At 41.4% G+C, this 21886-nt stretch overlaps 1 protein-coding gene across 1 annotated transcript in view; it reads left to right on the forward strand.

The window, feature by feature from the left end:
• Nucleotides 1-21886, forward strand: part of dab1a (DAB adaptor protein 1a) — a 209919-nt gene that overhangs the window by 69144 nt on the left and 118889 nt on the right. The window contains exon 2 of the mRNA XM_034229817.1: nucleotides 9636-9644. The gene's annotated coding sequence lies outside the window, so the exon portion shown is untranslated. The remainder of the gene's footprint in view (nucleotides 1-9635; nucleotides 9645-21886) is intronic.

Consider the following 21886-nt stretch of genomic DNA (forward strand, 5'->3'; position numbering starts at 1 on the left):
TGGCCCTTTCTCATTTCATCAAATCCCCCTCCTCGACTCCTCGGTCCTCCGGTAGTGACCCGGAAATGAATTTTAGCGCGCCATGTTGAAGGACATCTCATTTCTCTCAATGCACTTCGAGGACCGAGGATCGAGCGTCGAGGAGGCTCTCTGGAGGAGCTATAACCGAGGATACACTGATGGGTCCTCCACGGCTCCTTCGTGGATGGAGATGTTTCAAAGCGTCGTGACGCACGGCCGGACTTATCTCAGCCAATGACAGCTCTGCATGCATCCCCTGGATATTATTTTATTAACTGCTCTCATCGCAACGCGATGTTTACAGAGAGAACAGCTGTGAGGTCCGTGCATAAAGCAGAGCAGTGTCCAGTGTGTAAAATATATATCACTCAGTATAACAGGCCTACTCTCTTTATTTGCTGTAGTTGAGTAGATAACTACAAACAAAGAGTCGATATTTTTCTAAAACCATTTAGTGCTTCACATAATAAAATACACAACGGCTGTAGCCTGATTAGGCTATATGCTTTAGGAGCTGTTGGTGTGTGTGGTACAGTGTGTTGGTGTGTGTGTGGTACAGTGTGTAGGTGTGTGTGTTGTACAGTGCGTGGATGCAGCGGACAGACAGGTCTCAGTTGGTTTGGTGTCCTCTGCTTACTTTTAATACTTGTAAATAAAACTTTTGGCCCGTAATTTATTTCCCTCATTGTAGCGACCAGAGAGGGGGGGGGGATATATCCAGTCTCTGATAGTGTTACTGTACGTTATTATGAGAGTGCTCTGTTTGATTCTGAAATGGTATATATTTATATTTATATATATATATATATATATATGTGTGTGTGTGTGTGTGTGTGTGTGTGTGTGTGTGTGTGTGTGTGTGTGTGTGTGTGTGTGTGTGTGTGTGTGTGTGTGTGTGTGTGTGTGTGTGTGTGTGTGTGTGTGTGTGTCCGCATATGTAGCCTGTTATTGTCTCATTATACCGCACGGTGAATGAATTAAAAGTAAATATATAAGTCGTCATGAACACATCTGTCCATCAGACAGAGGGCTGCTGTGCCTCCTGTCATCATTAATGGACGTCTCTTTAAAATGACCGCTCAGAGGAGAGGAGTTCTCATTTATCTAACCGCCTGCTGCTTCCCCTCCTCTCTCCTCGGTTCCCCTCCTCGACTCCTCCGTTCGCATCTCCTGTGGGCGGGACTAAGTCTCGAGGATAGGAGTCTAGGATGGGAGTTAGAGAAATGAGAAAGGGCCTGTGTGTGTTAGTGTGTGTGCCAATGTATTGTGTCGTACTTAGTGTCTGTTTTAGGAGGATCGGATGGACAAACCTCCCCTGAGATTATTGATTCTGAACTTTCTTATCCTCCCCTAGGGACCCCACCACTACCTTCTACACTGTGTGTGTGTGTGTGTGTGTGTGTGTGTGTGTGTGTGTGTGTTACCCCTACATGAACACTATCTGGGGCTATGTTATGTTGTTTATTGCTACCTCAGTGTTACTCCCCTGAGCATACAAGAGGCACTGGGATTATCCCGGCCGGTCTCACATCACCTGAACCAAGTCATCAGTCGTGTGTGTGATTGTACATATACATTATAGCTTTTTTCTGTTATTTGACAAGATGAGAGTATTTGTGAACAAAACAATACCAGTGTGTTGTGTCTGTGGCTACACATGTGTCTGTGAAATTATCTTTGTTCCTTCACATGAGGGAATATGTTTCTGTTGAGGTGCTACATGCAGTATGATAAGCAGTGTTTTGTTAGGACCAGCTAAACAAAGAGATACAATATTAAACTTCATCGGGATTATGACAAAAATGACAAGAAGAAATGCTGTAAAAAGAAATAAGTGCTTCACACATTTAAATATAGTAACATTTTAATATAGGTTTTAATCCATGTTACCAAACTTCTGACTGCTGTATCTTAAGAAACTAGGAAAAGTGCTTTAGGCTACCACAGACCTTTTTCACTGGAGACATTTAATAATAATAATAATAATAATATATTAATTTTATATAGCGCTTTTCTGGACCCAAAGACGCTTTACATTTGGGAGGGGGGGTATACAAACAAAACAAAAAAACAGAGACAAAGCCAAAAAGAAACAAAACACAACAGAAAAGCAGTCAGGAGGAAGTTGATTAAGAGGGGGGGGGGGCTTTATAGATAAAGAGTTGAAGAGGTGGGTTTTGAGGTGGGACTGGAACAGGGTGAGGGACTCAGACTCACGGTGGTCTTGGGGGAGTGAGTTCCAGAGCTTCGGGGCTGCCACAGAGAAGGCTCTGTCCCCGAAGCTCCGGAGTTTGGCCTTGGGGATTGAAAGCAAACCAGCTGAGGTGGATCTGAGGGACCGGGGTGGTTGGTAGAGGGTGAGGAGGTCAGTGAGGTAGGGGGGCGCCAGATGGTGGAGGGCTTTATAAGTGAGGAACAGGAGTTTGTAATTGATGCGGTGTGTAACGGGGAGCTTGTCATAATGTATAAAGCCCTGGTGTTACTAAACATATTGACAGTGCCTCGGTTCGGTCTAACAGTAAGCCAGCGTGCACAATACTAGGACCATAAACTGAAGCAACACAATTGAATTCAGAAATCATTTGTTTTATCATTTCATTTACACATGTGCCTTTGTTACTGTGTTGTGACAAACATCTCTATAGACACAATTCTAAAACATATACAGTTAAGACATACATACTTTATTTAATTAATAACCGTATATCCTTTTGTGTAAATACATCAGATAACTGCTACTACGTAGGTTTAGTTTGAAAAAAACATCTTTTACAATAAAAATGTATTCACACAAGTTTTTTAATACGGGTTTTAGTTACTAATTGTTACTAATGAGGCTTAGAATGAAAGAAACCAAATGTATTTATTACAGAAGAATATAACAACAATGGTGTCATACAGTTACCGAACGCCTGAGCATAATAACAGCATTATTTATTTAACTTAAGCTGCTTAAATGATTGAACAATAGTTCCCTTCATATTGATTCCCTTACCTCTAATACGGTCATGACTGGGGCTGCAAAATATGTAATTTATTTCCAATACTGACACGCTGTGCGGGTGTATGAGACCATGAACTCTACCTTCTAAGTGTTTGCTCTGGGGGAAGGGGCTTTATGTCTGTAGGACATAGCCAATAGGATCAGAGGTCAGGGCCGCAGTGACAGCAGCACATTCTTACACCTCCAGGCAGGTCTCATCTAAATGCTGCTCTGGGGTCAGATTTGTGAGTGTTGCACTGTGTTATGGATTGATGCTGGGATGGGGAGCTGATTTGTGATCAGACAGAGAATGGTAGTTTATTGAAGTCGGCTGGAGGGCTAAAAGGTGAGGTAATTGGTTGTAAGCTGGTGATTTTTCAGGTTATAGGAGCAATGAATTGCTGTCCTATAGGTGGAAGAGAAGGCTGTCATATTGATGCAATACCGTATCATCGCCAGCCAGTGTTTCAACCTTATGAAAGATACATTATTATTTTAGAGAAGGACATGCCAACCTCTAAACACTGGCAGGGTCTATTTTTTATTATGCTTGCTTACTAAAGAAATTAGGATGGAGGGCCTCAATTTCGGTGCCAATATTACTTCAAGTCCAATTTGTTTCCCACCGTAGCTCTAAATTGAAGCGATCGAAATAGAAGTGCAAGCGCTGGCAAATGTATTACAGACTTTGGATCAGAGCTTCATTAGATATCTCATTTTGTTCGCCTAATATTATGCTGCGTGTAATTTCCCTGCAAATAGCTCAAAAGGATCTATTAGTGTTATCAGGCTTTGGGCTCTGATCTCTGCTCATACATTTGAAGGTCAGACCTCATGGAGGAAATGGAAATAAAAAGTATAATTTAATTTCAAGTGTATTATAATAAAACTAGACACACAAAATGAACCATAGGGACAAGCGTGCGGTCCATTGTTTTAAAAGCTGATAGACTAATTGTATTGCAACAAGGACCACTTTGGAATAAGAGAACCCTTCCACGGACACATAATGAAATACAAAATGAATTAATGGGGGATAGGGAAGTGCTTTGAGTGTGTGTGTGTGTGTGTGTGTGTGTTTATGTGTGACAGAAAAAGATAAATGTACTCCCAGGAAAGCCCATTCATTTATATAGATCATGTCTTTCCTTGATGTCTTGTTTTCTTCTCCAAATGATGTATTTTTGTTCTGAACAACTTTCCCCTCTGTTTATTCAGAGTGAGCCTAAGAGGTCTCAGGCTGACTATGTTTTGTCTCCCACCCAGGCTGATAATCACTAATGTGTTCGCTGTTTCCACAGAAAGTGCCAGACTATCAGAGGAAAAGCAGCAGCACTTTAATTTGCACCTTGTCTTTCAGTACGGTGTGAACAACAGTCAGAGAGTGCTAACCAAACCTGTGGGGAAATGGTCTGTAAAAGAATTGCTTGTATAATGCTGGTTTCCAAAGGAATAAGTGTGAGAAAAGGGAGAAATGAGGGCATCATCATTAATAGAGGATATGGTGTGTTCTTAGAGGACTCCCTATGCGATGGAGGTTCTCCTACAGTATTTTCAGCTGGAAGATGCAGCGCAGATTAAAAATGACAGTGATTCATCTAAGGCTGAGCTTCATAGATAGATAATGTGAGACGAATCGCTGGCAATATAAAAGACAATTTTGTTCCTAATGTGGAGGATTGGGCCTTTGTGACAGTCCCTATAAAGAGCTTTAGCGTCCCCCTCAGTGAGTCCCCTGTCCCAAAGCCTCACTGCCACCTCTTCATACATATACATGGCTTTTAAAGCGGTGCTTCATGAATACTATCAAGGACTCAGCCTCTGATAGTATTGTCTGTGTTCCAACGTGAGTGTGTTTCAGAAAGTGTGGTAATTTTTTTTTTCATCATAAATGCTATTACTGGCTGCATGTATTCAGTTCTTCTGCATGTATTCAGTTCTTCTGCATGATCATCGCCACGCTCCTTCGTCTTCATGCAGCCCTTGTATTAACCAATCAGGCTTTGAGTTCATCATCCTCAGCTGTGGTGTATTTTCTACAGGTTGCTCCACTGGAAGCTTTGCGCCTAATGGGTTTCTCCCTAGTGGGAATGTGCGCTTAAAGAAAAGCTTTAATAGGGTTAACCTCAGTATTGTGTGTGTTTTACTGTGTGTACATTTGTGTCTGTAGGTCTTTTAATCTTTGTGTCTGTCCATGAGGGTGCAATCTTTTAATGTAACTGTTTATTAGAGGGAAAGCCTGAGGGCAAACATCTCGTTCTCACACGCACGCACACACGCACGCACGCGCCCTTTAATGAAATGTTAGCTGCTGCAGAGTTTGGTAGTAGGCCTGTGTGTCTCGGTTGTGCGTCTTCATCAGTAGTGACTTGATAGTGTGCATCTTCAAGGGGAATTAGCCGTGTTACACTGCAGCTGCAAGGCTTCTCTTTATTCCGCTTTTTGTAGCTGAGCTGGAGCACTAGTCGCAAGCATAATCTCTCTGTCTCTCGGTGTGTGTGTGTGTGTGTGTGTGTGTGTGTGTGTGTGTGTGTGTGTGTGTGTGGTGTGCACCTGTGGTAGTGTGTCATGAGCATATGTGTGTACCTCTACCTGCTGTCACTCTTCACAGTTGAGCATATTGTCGAATCATCTAATGTGTCACTCTTCACAGTGGAGCATGCTCCGGTCTCTGTCACTCTTCACAGTGGAGCATGCTCCGGTCTCTGTCACTCTTCCTGGGAGCCATCTCCTCTCGGTTAGTTTGTCAATCAGTGTGTTAATTACACCACAGTAGGAGGGTTACTTTAGGGCGCATTTTAACACAGCAGCTTTAAAATGTATACTTTAATAGTGAACGTTTAAAAAAAGGAAACCGTGTTAACATTTTTAAAACCAATGACGAGTCCAGACAAACACAGGGCAGACAGCTAACTGAACAGTTGTTACTCAAAGATGGATCTTACTGAGAGCTTTTGTACATTGATGTGTGTTTTGGATTCCAGCATTCCTCCACCTGCCTGTTGGTTGTTGCTCAAATGGTACATACAGTAACTATGAATTGAATGTTGACACTATTTGATGTTTCTTTCATCTGAAATTCTTTTCACGCCACGGAAAAATCTGAGTTGCGGCTTTAAGAGTCAGAACGGCTATTTCAGATGACAAGCTTTCTGTAGACCGACTTGTAAAGGCAGCACTCCACACTGTGTGAAAGGGGTCCTTCAAAAACATAATCTACAGTAAATACTGCCACTGTAGACCCTTTTATATCATTGTGTATGTTTACTTTGATCATCAAATGCTGCTCCTCCAAATCCTTTTCCTGACCGTTGACTGATTTTCAATAGACTGTATAGTATGTTGGATTTTGTGACTAACTATATAAGTCCATAGTATTTTACTTGATTTAACATCTGTCCTCCAGCCTCGGTGTCCAGATATGCTGTTTGTGAATATATTTAAAGCATTACTAGTGAAACCTTGACTGCTGCTGCTGCTGCTATTAAGATTTACCATGAGTGTCCAGCAGCAGAGGGTTTCCCAAAGACACAGCTTTAACAGCAGCTTGATGTGATGTTGTGAAAATAACAACTTTATGACAGGACTGAACTTGTGATTTTTGAATAATTGGACCCTCACTGGTGAAAGACGTGATGATGACAGTGAGTGGATTGCTACCGGGGCCGCACTGTGACTGGAGCAGTGAGGAGGGTGGCAGCATGTGACGAAGGAGGCCGCGCTCTCTGACACTTTTTGCTCTAACGCTGTCTAAAATGTGACTCCAGGTGATGCGCGGTGCTAATTAAAATTGATTACATAACCCTGCTGGTTCTGTGCCCTTCAGTAATAGTTCTCCTCTCTCAGCACTCTTGTTCATTTATTCTCTCCAGTTCTAACAGCTTTTGGTGTATTCTCGTCCTTCCTCCTTTTTCATTCGATGCTTAACTCCTCCATTTGTGACGTGCCAGTTGGCGACGCATCTGAAAATGATGGTTAGACTATTTCCATTTATTACAGTTACACAGCGTGCGTTCACATCCAACGCTCAGCCACAGACGGGCTCAAGGATTTCTCAGCATGACCTTATTAAAAGAAGTCATCATCATTGGAGAAAAAGAGCTAAGTACCTGTGGAGAAAATGACACCACTGCTAATGAGGACACTCACAATGAGTTCCTCAATGAGCATTAGGGATCGAGATGGAGAAGAAATCAAATGGGGAAAAAAAGTCTAAAAAGAAAGGACAAAGGGAGAACAGGTGGGATTGATTTGGTCGAGCCGGGCTGCAGGCTGAAGAGTGCTCTGAAGCTGTGTCTCTGACAAACGAAGCACAGATGTCTATACATCAGCTCCTCGTTCTCCTTGACCACCTATATCTCTGAGCCCTTCTGTCAACGTCTCAACCAATAGAGATGCAGGAAACATTTTCCCTGCAAGACTTCTTTATAGCTTTATTTCTCACTCTCTCCGCCTGTCTTCTCCTAGTAGTTGAGTTCACATCCTCTCATCGCTCTGCAGGATCCTTAGGTTTATGCTTGGAGTTTTGATTTATGTTTCTGTGTGTGTATGCGAGCAGCTGATAGTGTGTTTATGTTGTGTATGTGTGTGCTCTGTGCATATACGTGTGTTTCTCTACCTGCCCAGGCTTGGGATTAAACGTCAGTCTCGTAGATTGATGTTCTCTCTGATAGAACGCCACTACAGGAGTGAATCTATTGCAGCTCACAGGTGGGACAAGAAAGACACACTTCAGAGAAACATATCGAATATCCAGTTTAGATGTAGAAGTCGATGCGGCAAAGGCTCAAGTGCAGGAGTTTTAGTAGATACATTGTCATATTCTTTCAGCATTTACCTCACAAGCATAGAGATGTGTTGACTGATATTAAACATAGGATGGGCTTCTCTGAGATAGTATCAGCAGAAAAGGAGGTTAAATGCTTCTTTTTCCATGCAGGGGTCACACGCTGGTAATATGCTGTGAGTGGCTGGCAAGGTGCCAAGCAGAAAGGGCACACTTTCAACGGTGTGTGTGTGTGTGGACATATGAGTGAGTGTATGTACCTGTGAAACAAAGTGTGTGCAAGTGTATGAAGATCGAGTGATTCATGGTGGAGGCCAGGGAAGGATGTACCTCTGCAGTTCTGGCATTCATCCATTACTTCAGAGCATTTATATCAGACTCTCCTCTGTGGGTGACCTCCCTAATGTCTGTGTGTATGAGCACTTCTGTATGACTCAACTACTGTTTATGCAGATATGTCGGGTGTAACAGTATCTGCTAATGGGGAGGAAATAGTGCTAAAACAAAGACATGTACTTAGGCCTGTCACGATAATTAATTTTGTTGGACGATACATTTTCCCGGAAATTATTGCGATAAACGATAATATTGTCGGCACCGTTGTAAGACCATTTTAGACCACTGACATAATGATAATATATAATAATAATAATTCAAGTACATCCTTTTGTATTGAACATTCAACTTTGCAAATGAAATGTGAAATAATATATAAATTATATATAATAAATAAAACAAATACATTTAATTATAACAAATTAATTAAAATCACACACAACCAAAACAATCAATTACATAGAACAGAGCGCTCTCTCTCATATATATATAAATAAATATGAGCACACATTGTCTCACAAGCAAAAAAACCCTCCTTAAAACAACAGTCAAGTGTACAGTCCACTGTCAGACCCAGATGCCTCAACAGGCCATATCCAAATCTGTTTTTCAAAGTTTTCGAGCAAGGAACACCAACATGTTTGCATTGTCGGGCAAATGCATCTTTGATTGTAAACTGTCGGGACGGTGGGGGCTCTCCAGCTGCCGTGTTTGCTCCCAGCTAGGAACACGGAAATGGGTAGGTTGTGTTTCAGGTGCAGTTTAAGGTTGGTCGTATTGCTAGCTTTTGTTGCTACCTTTTTAAAACAAATGCGACACACCGCCCGGCTCATTCAAATCCGTAAATTCGCCTCGTTGATTTGGCTTAAATCCTAAATATTCCCACACCGGAGATGTGGTATTAGGTTTTGCAACCACTTCTATTTAACTTCAAATTCCCCTCGAGTAAGTCACACGTTGTCTCCTGCTTGTCTCTATATTATTTGGCTGCTGCACGCGGAGTGTCCTGACCTGGCTGTGTCATGGGCTGTGTGTGAGCCCCGCCCCTCACAGCGCGCCTGGCCGGCAGACACAGCATGCCTGGCTAAAATGCTGGTCACATCCTTATGTAAACAAACACGCATGTAAACGGCAATTTATCGAGCTCAGAAAAGTTATCGAGTCCATTTTTATTTATCGTACGATAAGTAAATGTATTGATTATCGCGAAAGGCCTACTAAACTGTTTGTTAATCCAACAACCATGAGTCATTTACCAGGGATATACTTTTTGCAGCTTCTAAACGTGAGGATTTGCTTATTTTCTTTTAGTTTATTTCACTGTTCATACAATCTCTTTAATTTAGACTGACAGCCCAAAGAAGGAGTTTGAAGATATTATTTTAGGCTCTGGGAGATTGTAATGACCATTGTTAGCAGGTTATTTGATCAAATGTATTGTTATTCGACAAAGCCAAATATCTAAATATCTGAACATCTCTTTTTTCTTCCCTGCTCTCCTTGGAACAGCTGTAAGAGGTAAGTACCTTTTCACTATTTCCATCCCCACCGTTGTACGCTGTGAATGATGCTGAGCAGGCTCTCTTTATGTAGCAGTATGGGTGAATGACACGAAAAGAGCCCGGAGAACTATTATACGGCCTCTCTTTACTGTTTTTTCCCTTAAATGATGGTTTAAGATCCCGAATGGCTCTCAATCCTTCTTGTGGGATTTTATGGTAGCAGACAACATTTACAGTGTGTTTTCAGCACGCCCACAAGAGTCCTGAAGTCATACTAGATTTGTCATTTCTGCACTGAAAAGACCGGCATGGTACATTTACAGGCATTAAATCAGAACTAGTAAGTCTTCACAAAGTCCCATATTGTCCGCAGTAGCGTGGCGTGGGGAAAAAAATAGGGGAAGCCAATAATACGTCCTTTCTTTTGGGTCGGGGGGGTGTGGTGGTCAATATAATAACGTAACCATGTTACAGCATCCCGGTATCATTTTACACACATTTGTATCATACAGATGCAGGACTTACACACGGCTGTTATCTAACCGACATGTCCGCACGCACTCTCCAGCCCAAACTCTAATAAGCATTCATTCACAAACTAAATCAGGAGACCTTTAACGTTTTACGTCCGATTCGCTCCTTTTTTCCTCGCTGTACACAGCTCCAGTTTGGGCATCGGCCTGTCATCAGATTGTATTTGTTGTTGCTGCTGTAGCGGAAGTTTAGTACAATTATTTTTGAGTAAATACTCCAAATCTCCACCCTCCATAATTGCACTTGCTTCAGTTGCTTGCTACTTTTGAATGGCGGTGAGAGTGGTGCAGTGACGCTATCTATCTTCTATCGATTAGATTTATGATTAGAAAATTATAAAAGTAGGGTAGACATGTGGATATTATCCGACTGAACACAACGTGCATTTATTTAACAGGTTCGTTTTCCACTGACCTTATTTCGAGCTATTTTCCAAAATCCTATGGAGAAATCCTGTGTCGAGGGAACCCGAGCGCAGCTTACTTCCGGGTTTTAGGACGCGTCACTGCAACACTAAATTGATGCGATTTGATTTGATTGTGAGGCAAGGGAAGCCGGCCGCCTCTTGCTTACCTTGGCATGGCCCTGACTAATCACAGGTTGGCAGGGGCATCACGTGAGCCTCATCTGATTGGTCAATCTCTCCATTTTTTTTCACCAAGGGAAGCCAATTTCGGCTGGCCTCCTCTCGCAACAGTGAGTGCAATCTACTGTTTCACCATAACATCTAGAGGGGCGCTGTTTCACTCTTTGTAAAATACTCAATGAGAATGGGGGAGAGACGGGCCGGCAGCAACACACAACAAAGAATTTCCGAAACTAAACTAAGTGTTTTTATTTATTTATTAAAATTATAACTACACTCCGAAAAAACAGGGGAAGACTGGCTTCCCTTGGCCTCCAGGAGAACACGCCACTGATTGTCCGGACTCTCAAGTCTATACATGAGCCTATCTGGCCTCTACAAATCCCCCAAAAGTGGAAACGTTCTTAGCGAGCTGCAGCAGAGGAGCTGTCCTTGGTGCTGAACTCACAGGAGATTTAAGAGCTGGAATTCGCCGCCTCTGCTTAAGTGTTCTGCTGCAACACCGGGTAATAACTGTGCTGTTTGGGACACATGATTGTATCTAAGACATTTTGAGAAGTCGTGCTTTTATGTCGAGTAGACAGTTTGTGGCAGAACTCAGGAGAGGAAAATGTGTTGTTTCACATTGTAGGTTTTTTTGTGGCACTCCGACTCCAGTTAAGCCCTGAGCCTGTTTTTCAGGTTTCAGGCTCGAAAATGCCACTAACACAACAAATGATATATCTTCACTTCTAAAAGGGGTAAATTAATAATTATTTTTTCTCAAAGCAAGGTTACATCTGTGAGTTGGATGTAGAAGTGTCAGAATCAATATAGATGTTTTTTATTTTAAAGTAAATTCAGATGGAACATAGTAAAAACATGTCAATTCTAATGTCCACCTAAAAAAAAAACTTTACTTATAGTGAAAACCACCCTTGCATGATGGGTTAGTAGACTAAAAGCTTTAGGAATCCAAACTATAACATATAATAAGTACCCTGTATCAAGATTGATGCAAAACAAGTGAAATTTGACCTTTTTAGAGAGATTTAGACAAATAAAGTCTAAGCGGACTCACCTCTGGGTAATTTAGGAACCATCGGTTCCATTTGAACTTTTTCACTGTAAAAATCATTTTATTACTTTGAATTATCACTATAGGTATTCATTCCATCCAAATACAACTGTTGTGAAAAAATAAATAAATAAAATAAAATAAAACATAGGCCTACTCTTACAGTGAGCCTCTGAATTAGCCCCGAGCGAAAAATGCGAACCTATTACTGCACCGAAAATCACTCCTCGCTCCCTTATTACTTATCCTAGCTGCACATCCAACACATTGTTTATGATCGCAAGGAGACACAGAATCTAACGGTGCCCACCTCAACACTGAAATAAACTCGCGACGTTATCAACAAAAACGTACATCAAAACAAATGGCGCTAGCGCTAATGCGCTAGGCTAACAATGACTTACCTTCCTCGTTGTCTGGTCTAAACTGGTCTTCAATGGCATTAAAACGATAAAAACGATGATGTAGTTAATCCATAGATTAATATCCAATGGGGCTGTGTCCCCTTTGAAATGTTCTGATAATCTATAAGCAATAAAACTGCAATTCCGTTATCTGCTGTCCGCTCTGTGCTCCGTGCGCTCTGGGTCCTGCTGCATTTCCTGCTTCGTTACGTTGTAAACAATAAATGAAGTCGGCTGCGTAATGTACTTAAGCTGGCTGGCATTCTTTATACTTTACGCAGGACCATATCTCTGGAACCCATTGGTCGATTCGTGTGATTTACACCTTTTTCTTAACCATCAGAACCAATAGAATCGATGGGCAGTTCCCAAATCTACGTAAACGTTACCATAGCGGACGTAATAGAGAAGCAAACGAAGCATATCTGAAAGTGCAAGCCTGGACGGCAATACTTTATACCGAGTATATTGCCATAAATATGATGATTGATTATCAGTAAAAAATTATACGTGACACAAAGACATTGGATTAACCTTGAGATGCGTTTTTATTCCGTTGAACACAACTTGTGATCACAAATCAAAAAAGGTAAGACGTAATTATTGTAATATTTTTGGAACCGGATGTTGTTTACTTTCTCTTTTCTGGCTGATAGCTCCAGGAATTCGAGGTCTTACAGTGATGACATTACATGTGTGGAATCTGTGGAGTCTCAGCTTTAAATTGTATATCTTGTTTGTGCAGTTAAGATAGTAATAAGGGCATTTATACCGTGTGTTGTGTGTAAAAAAGCGTTAGCATTAGTTAGCATTTTTTCGCTCAATGCTAATTCAAAGGCATGGTATTACTCTTGTGTTTTTTTTAGCTAACAATTGTTCTTATTGTCAGTTAGTGGAGTTTCTTACCTTTAAAAGGGTATGAAACATTAATAGTTTCATAAATGTTAAGAAGCCCTAAGACATGTGAGAGAAAAAAAACTGTGGGAGGGGTCCACTGGGGGGACCTTCGGGCTTAACTGGTTAAGTCTTTCTCGCTCGTACACTTTTTCCTCCACAGTCTCTGCATGCACTTTTTCTCCCTCGTTCTGAAGCTTTCATCGTGAGTGTTTGCTGGATCCAAATAGTGGAAAAACAATCAATAGTGGTTCAACATTTTGATGATTTCTTCATGCACTTACACTTGGGAAATATCCATCAAACACACTGACTGCATTACATAAATATAAGGGCCCATTTGGTCCTCCGCCTTAATGAATACTTTAAGGCAGAGCTACAGATCCAATCCTGTGTGTCTGTGAGGAATGAAGTATTAGTTGATCTGACTCTGGCTGTGGATATTTGGAAATCTGATTGATTTGGCTCAGTCTACAGGATAGCAGTGAATGTGGCAGCATTGCATCATGGTGCTGCTGTCTGACAAAAAACCCATACCTCCTGTGCTGATGTTTTATCGTTCCTGACTGAGATTGAATTTTGCTTTTCTGAGCGCTGTTGTTTTTTCCCTGGTTTTTTTATGACCAAAAGGGCCCTCAGGGACCCATTACAAATCCGTTGTGTAGTTTAAAAAATGCCCAGGCATCAACAGGAATATCTGACAGTATGTGAATCAGTTCCTTACAAACACATACATTCCTGCAGTGCAAGTCTTGAGTCTGACAGCATCACTAGGTGCGAGTACGGAGTGTGTGTAAACAGATGGTGGAGAGCGGAGATGGCAGAAGGCTCAGAACTCTCTTCACTTCCCGCTCGGCTCTCTCCATGCACCGGAATATTAGCTCACATCACACTGAGATGGGCCTCAAGCAACATCTTTCCTGCTGGTGTGCATTCCTCAAAAAAGCACAAACAAACACCATCTCTCTTCTTATACACACAGTCTCCTCTCCATTGAAAAGGATGTCTACCAGATGTGTATATGGTGTTGTCCATCTGCCTATTTTCTTGTGTGTGTACAGTACATGAGTGCATGTGTTTCTCAGCTGTAAAAGACACACTCATTAGATGTACATTCTGAGGTAAACTAATTAACAGCCTCGTTAAGACTCAAGCAGCTCTCCTGCTGAGGTTGAGGAACAGTCAGACCAACACACACACACACCCACACACCCACACACACCACACACACACACACACACACACACACACACACACACACACACACACACACACACACACACACACACACACACACCACACACACACACACACACACACACACACACACACACAATTACAGGCCTCTCTCATCTTTTTAAGTGGGAGAACTTGCACAATTGGTGGCTGACTAAATACTTTTTTGCCCCACTGTATATATATATATATATATATATATTACACTCTTCCCTCTAGATACAGGCGGCATGAAGGAAACTATTATATTTCAACAATGAGAAAGAATAGAGAGAAAATCAGAGAGAGGACAAGCAGATTTCATTATGATGAAAGAAACCACCCTTAAAAATGTTTTTATTGTTCATAATTGGAGCCTTTAATAATAATCCTCCTGTAGGGTCCTGGTGTACACACACACACACACACACACACACACACACACACACACACACACACACACACACACACACACACACACACACACACACACACACACACACACACACACACACACACACACACACACACACACACACACACACACACACAGCCATCATAATAACACTGGCAAACAAGCTTTTTTTTAATAAAGACACCCCCCATCAGGATGAAACAGCGGCTGCCTTTGCATCAATAAAGGTCAGTCGTCATGCATGCCAAGTTATTGTTAAACTGTAATTCTGCATTAGGAGTCAGCTGTGGCTGCTGTTGATCCAACCTGCATATGTCACAGTGTGTCTGATTTCCCATGACACATTTCCATGGGAACCAAAACAGCCCTGCATCAGCCGGCCTCCAACGACCTCTTTTCTCCACTTATGTTAGTCCCTCATCCCGTCATTGGCGATTCTTCAGTGATATGCATATGTGCTGCTGGATTTTTAATGATAGTTTATTGCAGTGACAGCACTGCAATTATCAAATGCAGTGGTCATGCATAGGAGACCGTAAGGTTATACAACATTTTGACATGCCAGAAAATGCCTATCGAAGCAAAAGCTTTACGGTAATCTCCATTTAAAAAAGGTTAGTTGGATGTAATTATATTTAATTTTAACGCAGCATTTCAGTTCTTATTTGTTGTAATCACACCCAGACTATCATTATATCTCATTTTTGTTAATCGCTGTATGATTACTGTATTATATGTTCCTGTTTGTGTACAGTTGTGTTGTGTGACAGCACTGCACTGTTTGATTGTCCCGGTGTGGATGTGTTTGTAATGCTAATGTGATTGTGACTGACATGTTGTAAATAGGTGTGAATGCATAAACACTCTGAAGGACATGTTTGTTTCATCTGTCTCCCATTATGTCGAAACGTATGTCCATCCTCCTTTTTTTATAGTAATGTGTATGACAGAATAATACATTTTAAATTCCTGACTGAGAAACTATGGCTTTTACTGTATTCTCTCTGTGCCTGTGGACAATTGTAACACACACAGTACAGTACCCACACACACAGTAACAAACACACACTGACAATGTAAAGGCCATTTGCTCCTTGCTGCATTCTGTCTTCATGTCGCCGCTCTCACCAGGCATCTCATAGATCCCATCATTTAGCCCTTATCTTGCTGGCGGAGGTTGTTTGTAGGGGAATGTGTTTTGTGTATGTGTGTTGGTGTGTGTGTCCTTTCAAGCAGCCATTTGTGTGCCTGTGGACCAGGCACCAGTAACTCTGCACACTGTGTTTATCACCACCTTCATTTGCTCCATTGTTTGAGTCTTAAAAACAGTTGCCATTTGAAATCATTCTCCACTACTTTGGTTAATTACTGCATTCCATTAAGTAGGTGAGCCAGTGAAAAGGCCAACTGCAGGCTGCGTGTTATAAAATGCAGGATGATAAGTCAATCATCCAAGTTATCCAGTTCAGGTTTGAGAGTTTAACTTGGGTGATTATTGATGGGTGCTGGGGGTGGAGGTTTAGAGGAGGTGGGCTGGCTGGCCTTGAGCAGACGGCATTTACAGAAGCATAAAACTGAGATGGGATCAATGCTGTAGGTCTTGTTTAGATTCCAATTACAGCCATTTCTGATCAATTGGCTCTTCTCCAAACCGGCAATCTGGGGCTCTGGCTTTGATCAATGGCCACACACACAGTTGCGCTCACACACTCCGAAACACAAGCGTGAACACACTTTCATTCTTCCTGTTTTTTGCATTTACGCACGCAAACACACACACAAGCACGGAGGCAATGCCAGCCACATGTGTTTGATCAATGTTCACTCGGCCTGAGAGCAGGATCTGCATTATTTCATGCTCTGTAGTTTTAATTGATCGCAGGATAAAATGATTAGTGAAGGAATCTTTCATGTTGTTGTTTTCCTCTTTCCTTACATTGAGCCTCATGGAATTCATTTGCTAGGAGAAGCATTTGTCCTTGGATGTGTGTGTCTGTGAGCTTGGGTTTGATGGTTAAACACGTAGCAGGTACATGTTCTAGGCGCTTGCAGATCCCAGTCGCATATTGTCATGCTTTGTGAGTCAGAAAATGATGGATTTATCTACTCAACACCAATTTTCTATTGTATTCCCTGTTATGTATTTTATTGAAATTATTTCACTCATTTTGGTAAGAAAACATCCTAATCAACACAAATCATTAAGCGTTCACATTCATGTAACATTTTATAATGTAATAGTCTAATAAAGTTCCACATAGTGCTAGCTTTCCAAAGGAGGAGGGGTAATTGTTCAATATATCCACTAGTGGCTAACAGTATACAAATTGGCTGTAATAGTGTGTGAATGTGAAACACACAAAGGCAGTCTACCAACTTTGTTTTGGACTGTATCCATATTTATGTGTTAATGAAGAAGAAGTCACAATAGGGGAAGACATATTTTTAATTGGGAAGTGTTAGCGATCATTGTTTACTGAGAGGGAAACCTCTGTTTTGTTAAACAAGCAGTCGATGACCTCAAGTGATTGCAGATGGCTCCACACACACACCACACACAGTAGCCTAAACACCTCCCGTGCTCTCTTCCAGCTTGCGTTTGTGTCAATATGTTTGCTTTGTTTGGATGAGTCAGTTCATTTTGTTGACTTATTTTCTGCATCAGAAACAATCGCTGCGGCAATTGGGAAGGGGATTAATTTTATGCAAATGAATGCAAATAACTGTGACACAGAACTCCATCCGCATCGGTTCTATGCAAATGATGTTTGCTTAACAGACGTATTGGAAAGGCCTGCGTTTCCCACCCACCCCTCTTCCCAACGCATCCTCCTCACCCACTTCACCCTCCGCTAGCAGTGCCCTATGCTTTCTCGTTTTAACATTTCCCCTTTCGGCCCCCCTTCAGTCTCCCTTAATCCCCTCTCCACCCTTTCCCTCACTTGGGCCTGCAACTCTGCCTGGGCGGTTCTCCCAAGTCTCACCCGCTACACTCCCCCCCCCCCTCCCTCCCCCCCCCACCATTCCTCCCCCTATCATGCTTCTGTGTGCTGCATGGCTGTTAGCAGTGTGAGGAGGCACTAATGGGGCTTGAGAAAAACATTGTCATAGTGCCTGGAAAGCGCAGAGCCGAGCAGGAGGCAGCCAGGACGGCCTGACATTAGACTTGCTAATGGAGGTTAACAGAACACGGAGAAGACGGGATGGAGAGGGAAAACACAAGGACCAGAGGAGATAAACAACGGGAATCCTGAAGGGGAGATGGAAAGTGTGACTAAAGGGAGAGAGAGACAGATAGAAGATGGCAACCAGGCTCATCCTCTGTCGTCCTGTCCTGCAAGCATTGGGGGAGGAAAGGAAGGAAGAAGAGAAAAGGGAGGGAGGGGGGGTGTCTCTTTCCTCCCTTTATGCTCCAATCCTCTTTTCTGGTTTCATGAGAAGATTGTGGTATCACGCGTGACGCTTCCCTTCAAAGGCGAGGGACAGAGGGTTTGTGTGTTCAAATGTAAGGGAATTCATAAAAGCCCTCATCCACCCAACTCAGATTCCCCAGTGACACACATCACAGCAGGGGAGAAATTATTTTAAAACGTACCCGTCCATGGCTTTGTGCTTGTATGTAATGGCACCAAGGAAAGTGCCATTGCTCAAAAATAGATGGCCTTATAGAATTAAACCTTTTAAAGAGAGTTTGCCTCACTGTGACTGAAGTGGCAAAACAGAACTGTGGTGACTTCTGTGAGTGCATTGGTCACAGGACGGGGGCTCAGAGGGAAACTATTTCCACACGGCTTTTGTGGAAACACAGCCAGCCACAGTCTCACGCCTAAATGGCATTTGTGAGTAATATGCTTTTCTCTGCTGCAAGTGCAAGCAATGCAATACAGCTAAGTAATATCTCTCTGCAGAGCAATACTGGCTGTCAGCATTATATGGATGAGTATGACGTGTGTGTGTGTTTGTGGTGTGTGTGTGTGTGTGTGTGTGTGTGTGTGTGTGTGTGTGTGTGTGTGTGTGTGTGTGTGTGTGTGTGTGTGTGTGTGTGTGTGTGTGTGTGTGTGTGTGTGTGTGTGTGTGTGTGTGTGTGTGTGTGTGTGTGTGTGTGTGTGTGTGTGTGTGTGTGTGTGTGTGTGTGTGTGTGTGTGTGTGTGTGTGTGTGTGTGTGTGTGTGTGTGCGCTTCTATGCGTGCTTGTCAGATCCATTTAGATTGCAGGTATACTGTAGGAGTTAGATGGGCAGACTCCTGTGTTAGCCATGCATTGTTAGCATTTGTCACCAGTCACATGCTTGACTGTGTTTCAGCCATTAGGAAGAAAGTGTGGAATGAGGGAGAAAGTAAAACACAAAAATCACCAACTACAAATGTTCTTCTCAAACACTTTAGTAACCTCCATCTTAAAGAAAAATCAACTTCAACTTGGGTCTTATAAATAATTGCAACATAGCTGTCAGACGAGAGCCAATACTACATTATCCAAACCACCGTATTTTGACTTAAATCCTAAAATATCTGTAAATCTCCTTGTATGTCTAAGTGCGTATCTACATGAAGTATGATACCTCAGAGACAATATCTCAGTTTGCTTTTGTTTTCACTTCCAAATAAGACTGATCGCATAACTACTTGTGTTTCCAGATCTCATCATTCAATTTGGTGAGCACACAACATCAACAGGAATAATGGCCTATCCTACAAAAATAAAAAAAACACGTTGTAGTAAAACACAATTATCCTTTAATTCACACTGACAAAAATGTGAAAGAGTAAAGAGCTTGTGAAGCAGGCAGAGCAAAAGCGAGAAACAGACAAGGCGGGAGTAACACACATGCACGGATGCACACACTCACTCAGGGCACCAGCAAATACAGATTTATGTGGCAATACAATGGCGTGGTAGTTGGTGACAGCCATTGCGGGGACATCTAAAATCAGCAGGCCTCTGGCTCTGTTCTCTGTACTGTATGTACCAACCCAGTCTCACGGCATTTCGTGTTCACCAACACGATTTTTAATCTATTGATTCGTGTTCACCAACACGATGTGCCCCTTTTTTTTGTGTTGCACAGCACGATTTTAAAAGCAATGTATTTCTACTGCCTGCAGCACGTCTTTTTCTCCGGTCGGGTCGTGGGAGACCGGAAGCTGTGTGGTTCATAAAAACATGTTCTTACTCAATATCAAGCCACAATTATTGCTTTTATTTTAAATCGTATAATTTCGGACTTTTGTTGCCGTCTGTGAGGAAAATAATGGGGCTCAGAGCCTCAGAATACGGAAATCTGTATTTTAAAATATTTTTTTCCTTCTAATTCGTTATTCTTTTCAAATAACACACTGTTATTTACTCACCAATAACACACAATTATCCTTGCTTTTATTTATTGGTTTAATTCCATAATCTCGGGCTTTTTGGCGTCCGTCAGGAACTGAATTTCAAAATAAAAATAACCGGAAACAGACGTAGGCCTATAAGGGACATTTCGAGCATCATTGCGATTGTCAACATTTCTGAGTTTTGGATGGCCGAAGACACTACACTACCCATAATCCCCAGCTATCGTTTAGGACTACAGTCCCCGTAAGGTTACGCAGAGCGTCAAACAGCTGTGTGAAATGAAACGAAACCACGCCAGACTATCCAAAACTGGAATCGAACGCCCCCCCAGAACTACACATGCTGGCTATTGTGTTTCGCAAAATGTTCTATGGGACGTCTCTACTCAACGTTTTCGTTTTTCCCACAATTAGAAGTTGCCAGTATTAAACACATTGGTGTTATCAAATGTAAAACATATAATTAATAAATGGGTTAAAATCGCTTGTGTCCATAATGCGCAGCATTAATACCCACATGACAGCTCATTGTTACTTTGTAATTCTACTCCACTACAATTCAGAGGTTAACCTGGTATTTTTACTCCACTGCATTTATTTGAGTTACTTTGCAGATTCTGAGTAATTATGTGAAATATAAACAACCCTTAAATCAGACTTTAGTTACACCTGAGTAAAATTCAGGTAAGGTGATTGTCAAGTGCCAACAATCAGGAGAGATATTTGATAGTTGGTGCTTGAGAAGACTAAACATGTATCTGCAATTGACATGAATGGAAACAAGTAATAAAGTATATTCATTACTCGTTATTCTCTACTAATAGTTAATTAAAGACTGTATATTATGGCTATTTTGCACATCCCTTTCAAGATTTCAAAGGTTTATTGACATATCATATACACAACTACGGTGTAGTTATGCAATGAATGAAACACTTGGGTCACAGGTTCCTCAACAGTGCATTACAAGACATCTATCAATATGTGTGTACCTCCACCATTAAACTGTCATATTCTGCACATTTCTTATTCTATCTACATAAGAGTATAATTAATATGTATAATATCAGTTAAAATAAGTGCTTCAACATAGTTAACATTGCAGGAAAGCAATATATTAGACGTTAAGTACTTTGTCAGGCTTAATATTTATCTGTAGATAGATACCTCCCAAAGTTTTTTTTCTTATTTAAAAGAAGACCTTAATCTGTTATTTAATGTTTAAATAAAGGTTAATTCGTTTTTTCTGTTTTGCACCTCCTCCTATTAATATCTTTGTACATTCTGCACTAAACTGTTTTATTGTAGAGATCACTTATTATAGGATCTTCTTGATTTTTTATATTCTATATTTATACTTTCCCCCTATGAAAGTATGTACTCTTAATATTTTTTTAATCAAATAAAACACAATAATTCAATAACGTGCTTTAACCACTAGGAGGTGCACACAAGGTACACACAGCCATAATAACTTTGTATTATTAGTGTAGGACACTTGTGTTTTCGTACAACATCTGAAAATGTGTAGTTTTATGCATGCTTTCACATAATTTTACAGCATATTGCTATACTATTTCAGACTCAGTATTTACATTCTTACATTCAAAGAAAATCAGTAATATCTTTAAAAACTACAGTCCTTTATATCAGCTGTGCACCGTTATGGTGTAAATATAACCTATCTGTGAATTAGATCAAATGTAAAAGTCAGCCGAATTAGTGTTGATACTGCAAGGAGACGTATTGTGTGAAGAGAAATTGAAGATGTTGTTTAATTGTTGAATATATTTATGATCCACGTCAAGTATTCAGTT

The sequence above is a fragment of the Gymnodraco acuticeps genome, unplaced genomic scaffold (genome assembly GCF_902827175.1).
Source record: "Gymnodraco acuticeps unplaced genomic scaffold, fGymAcu1.1, whole genome shotgun sequence".
NCBI classification, from domain to species: domain Eukaryota; kingdom Metazoa; phylum Chordata; class Actinopteri; order Perciformes; family Bathydraconidae; genus Gymnodraco; species Gymnodraco acuticeps.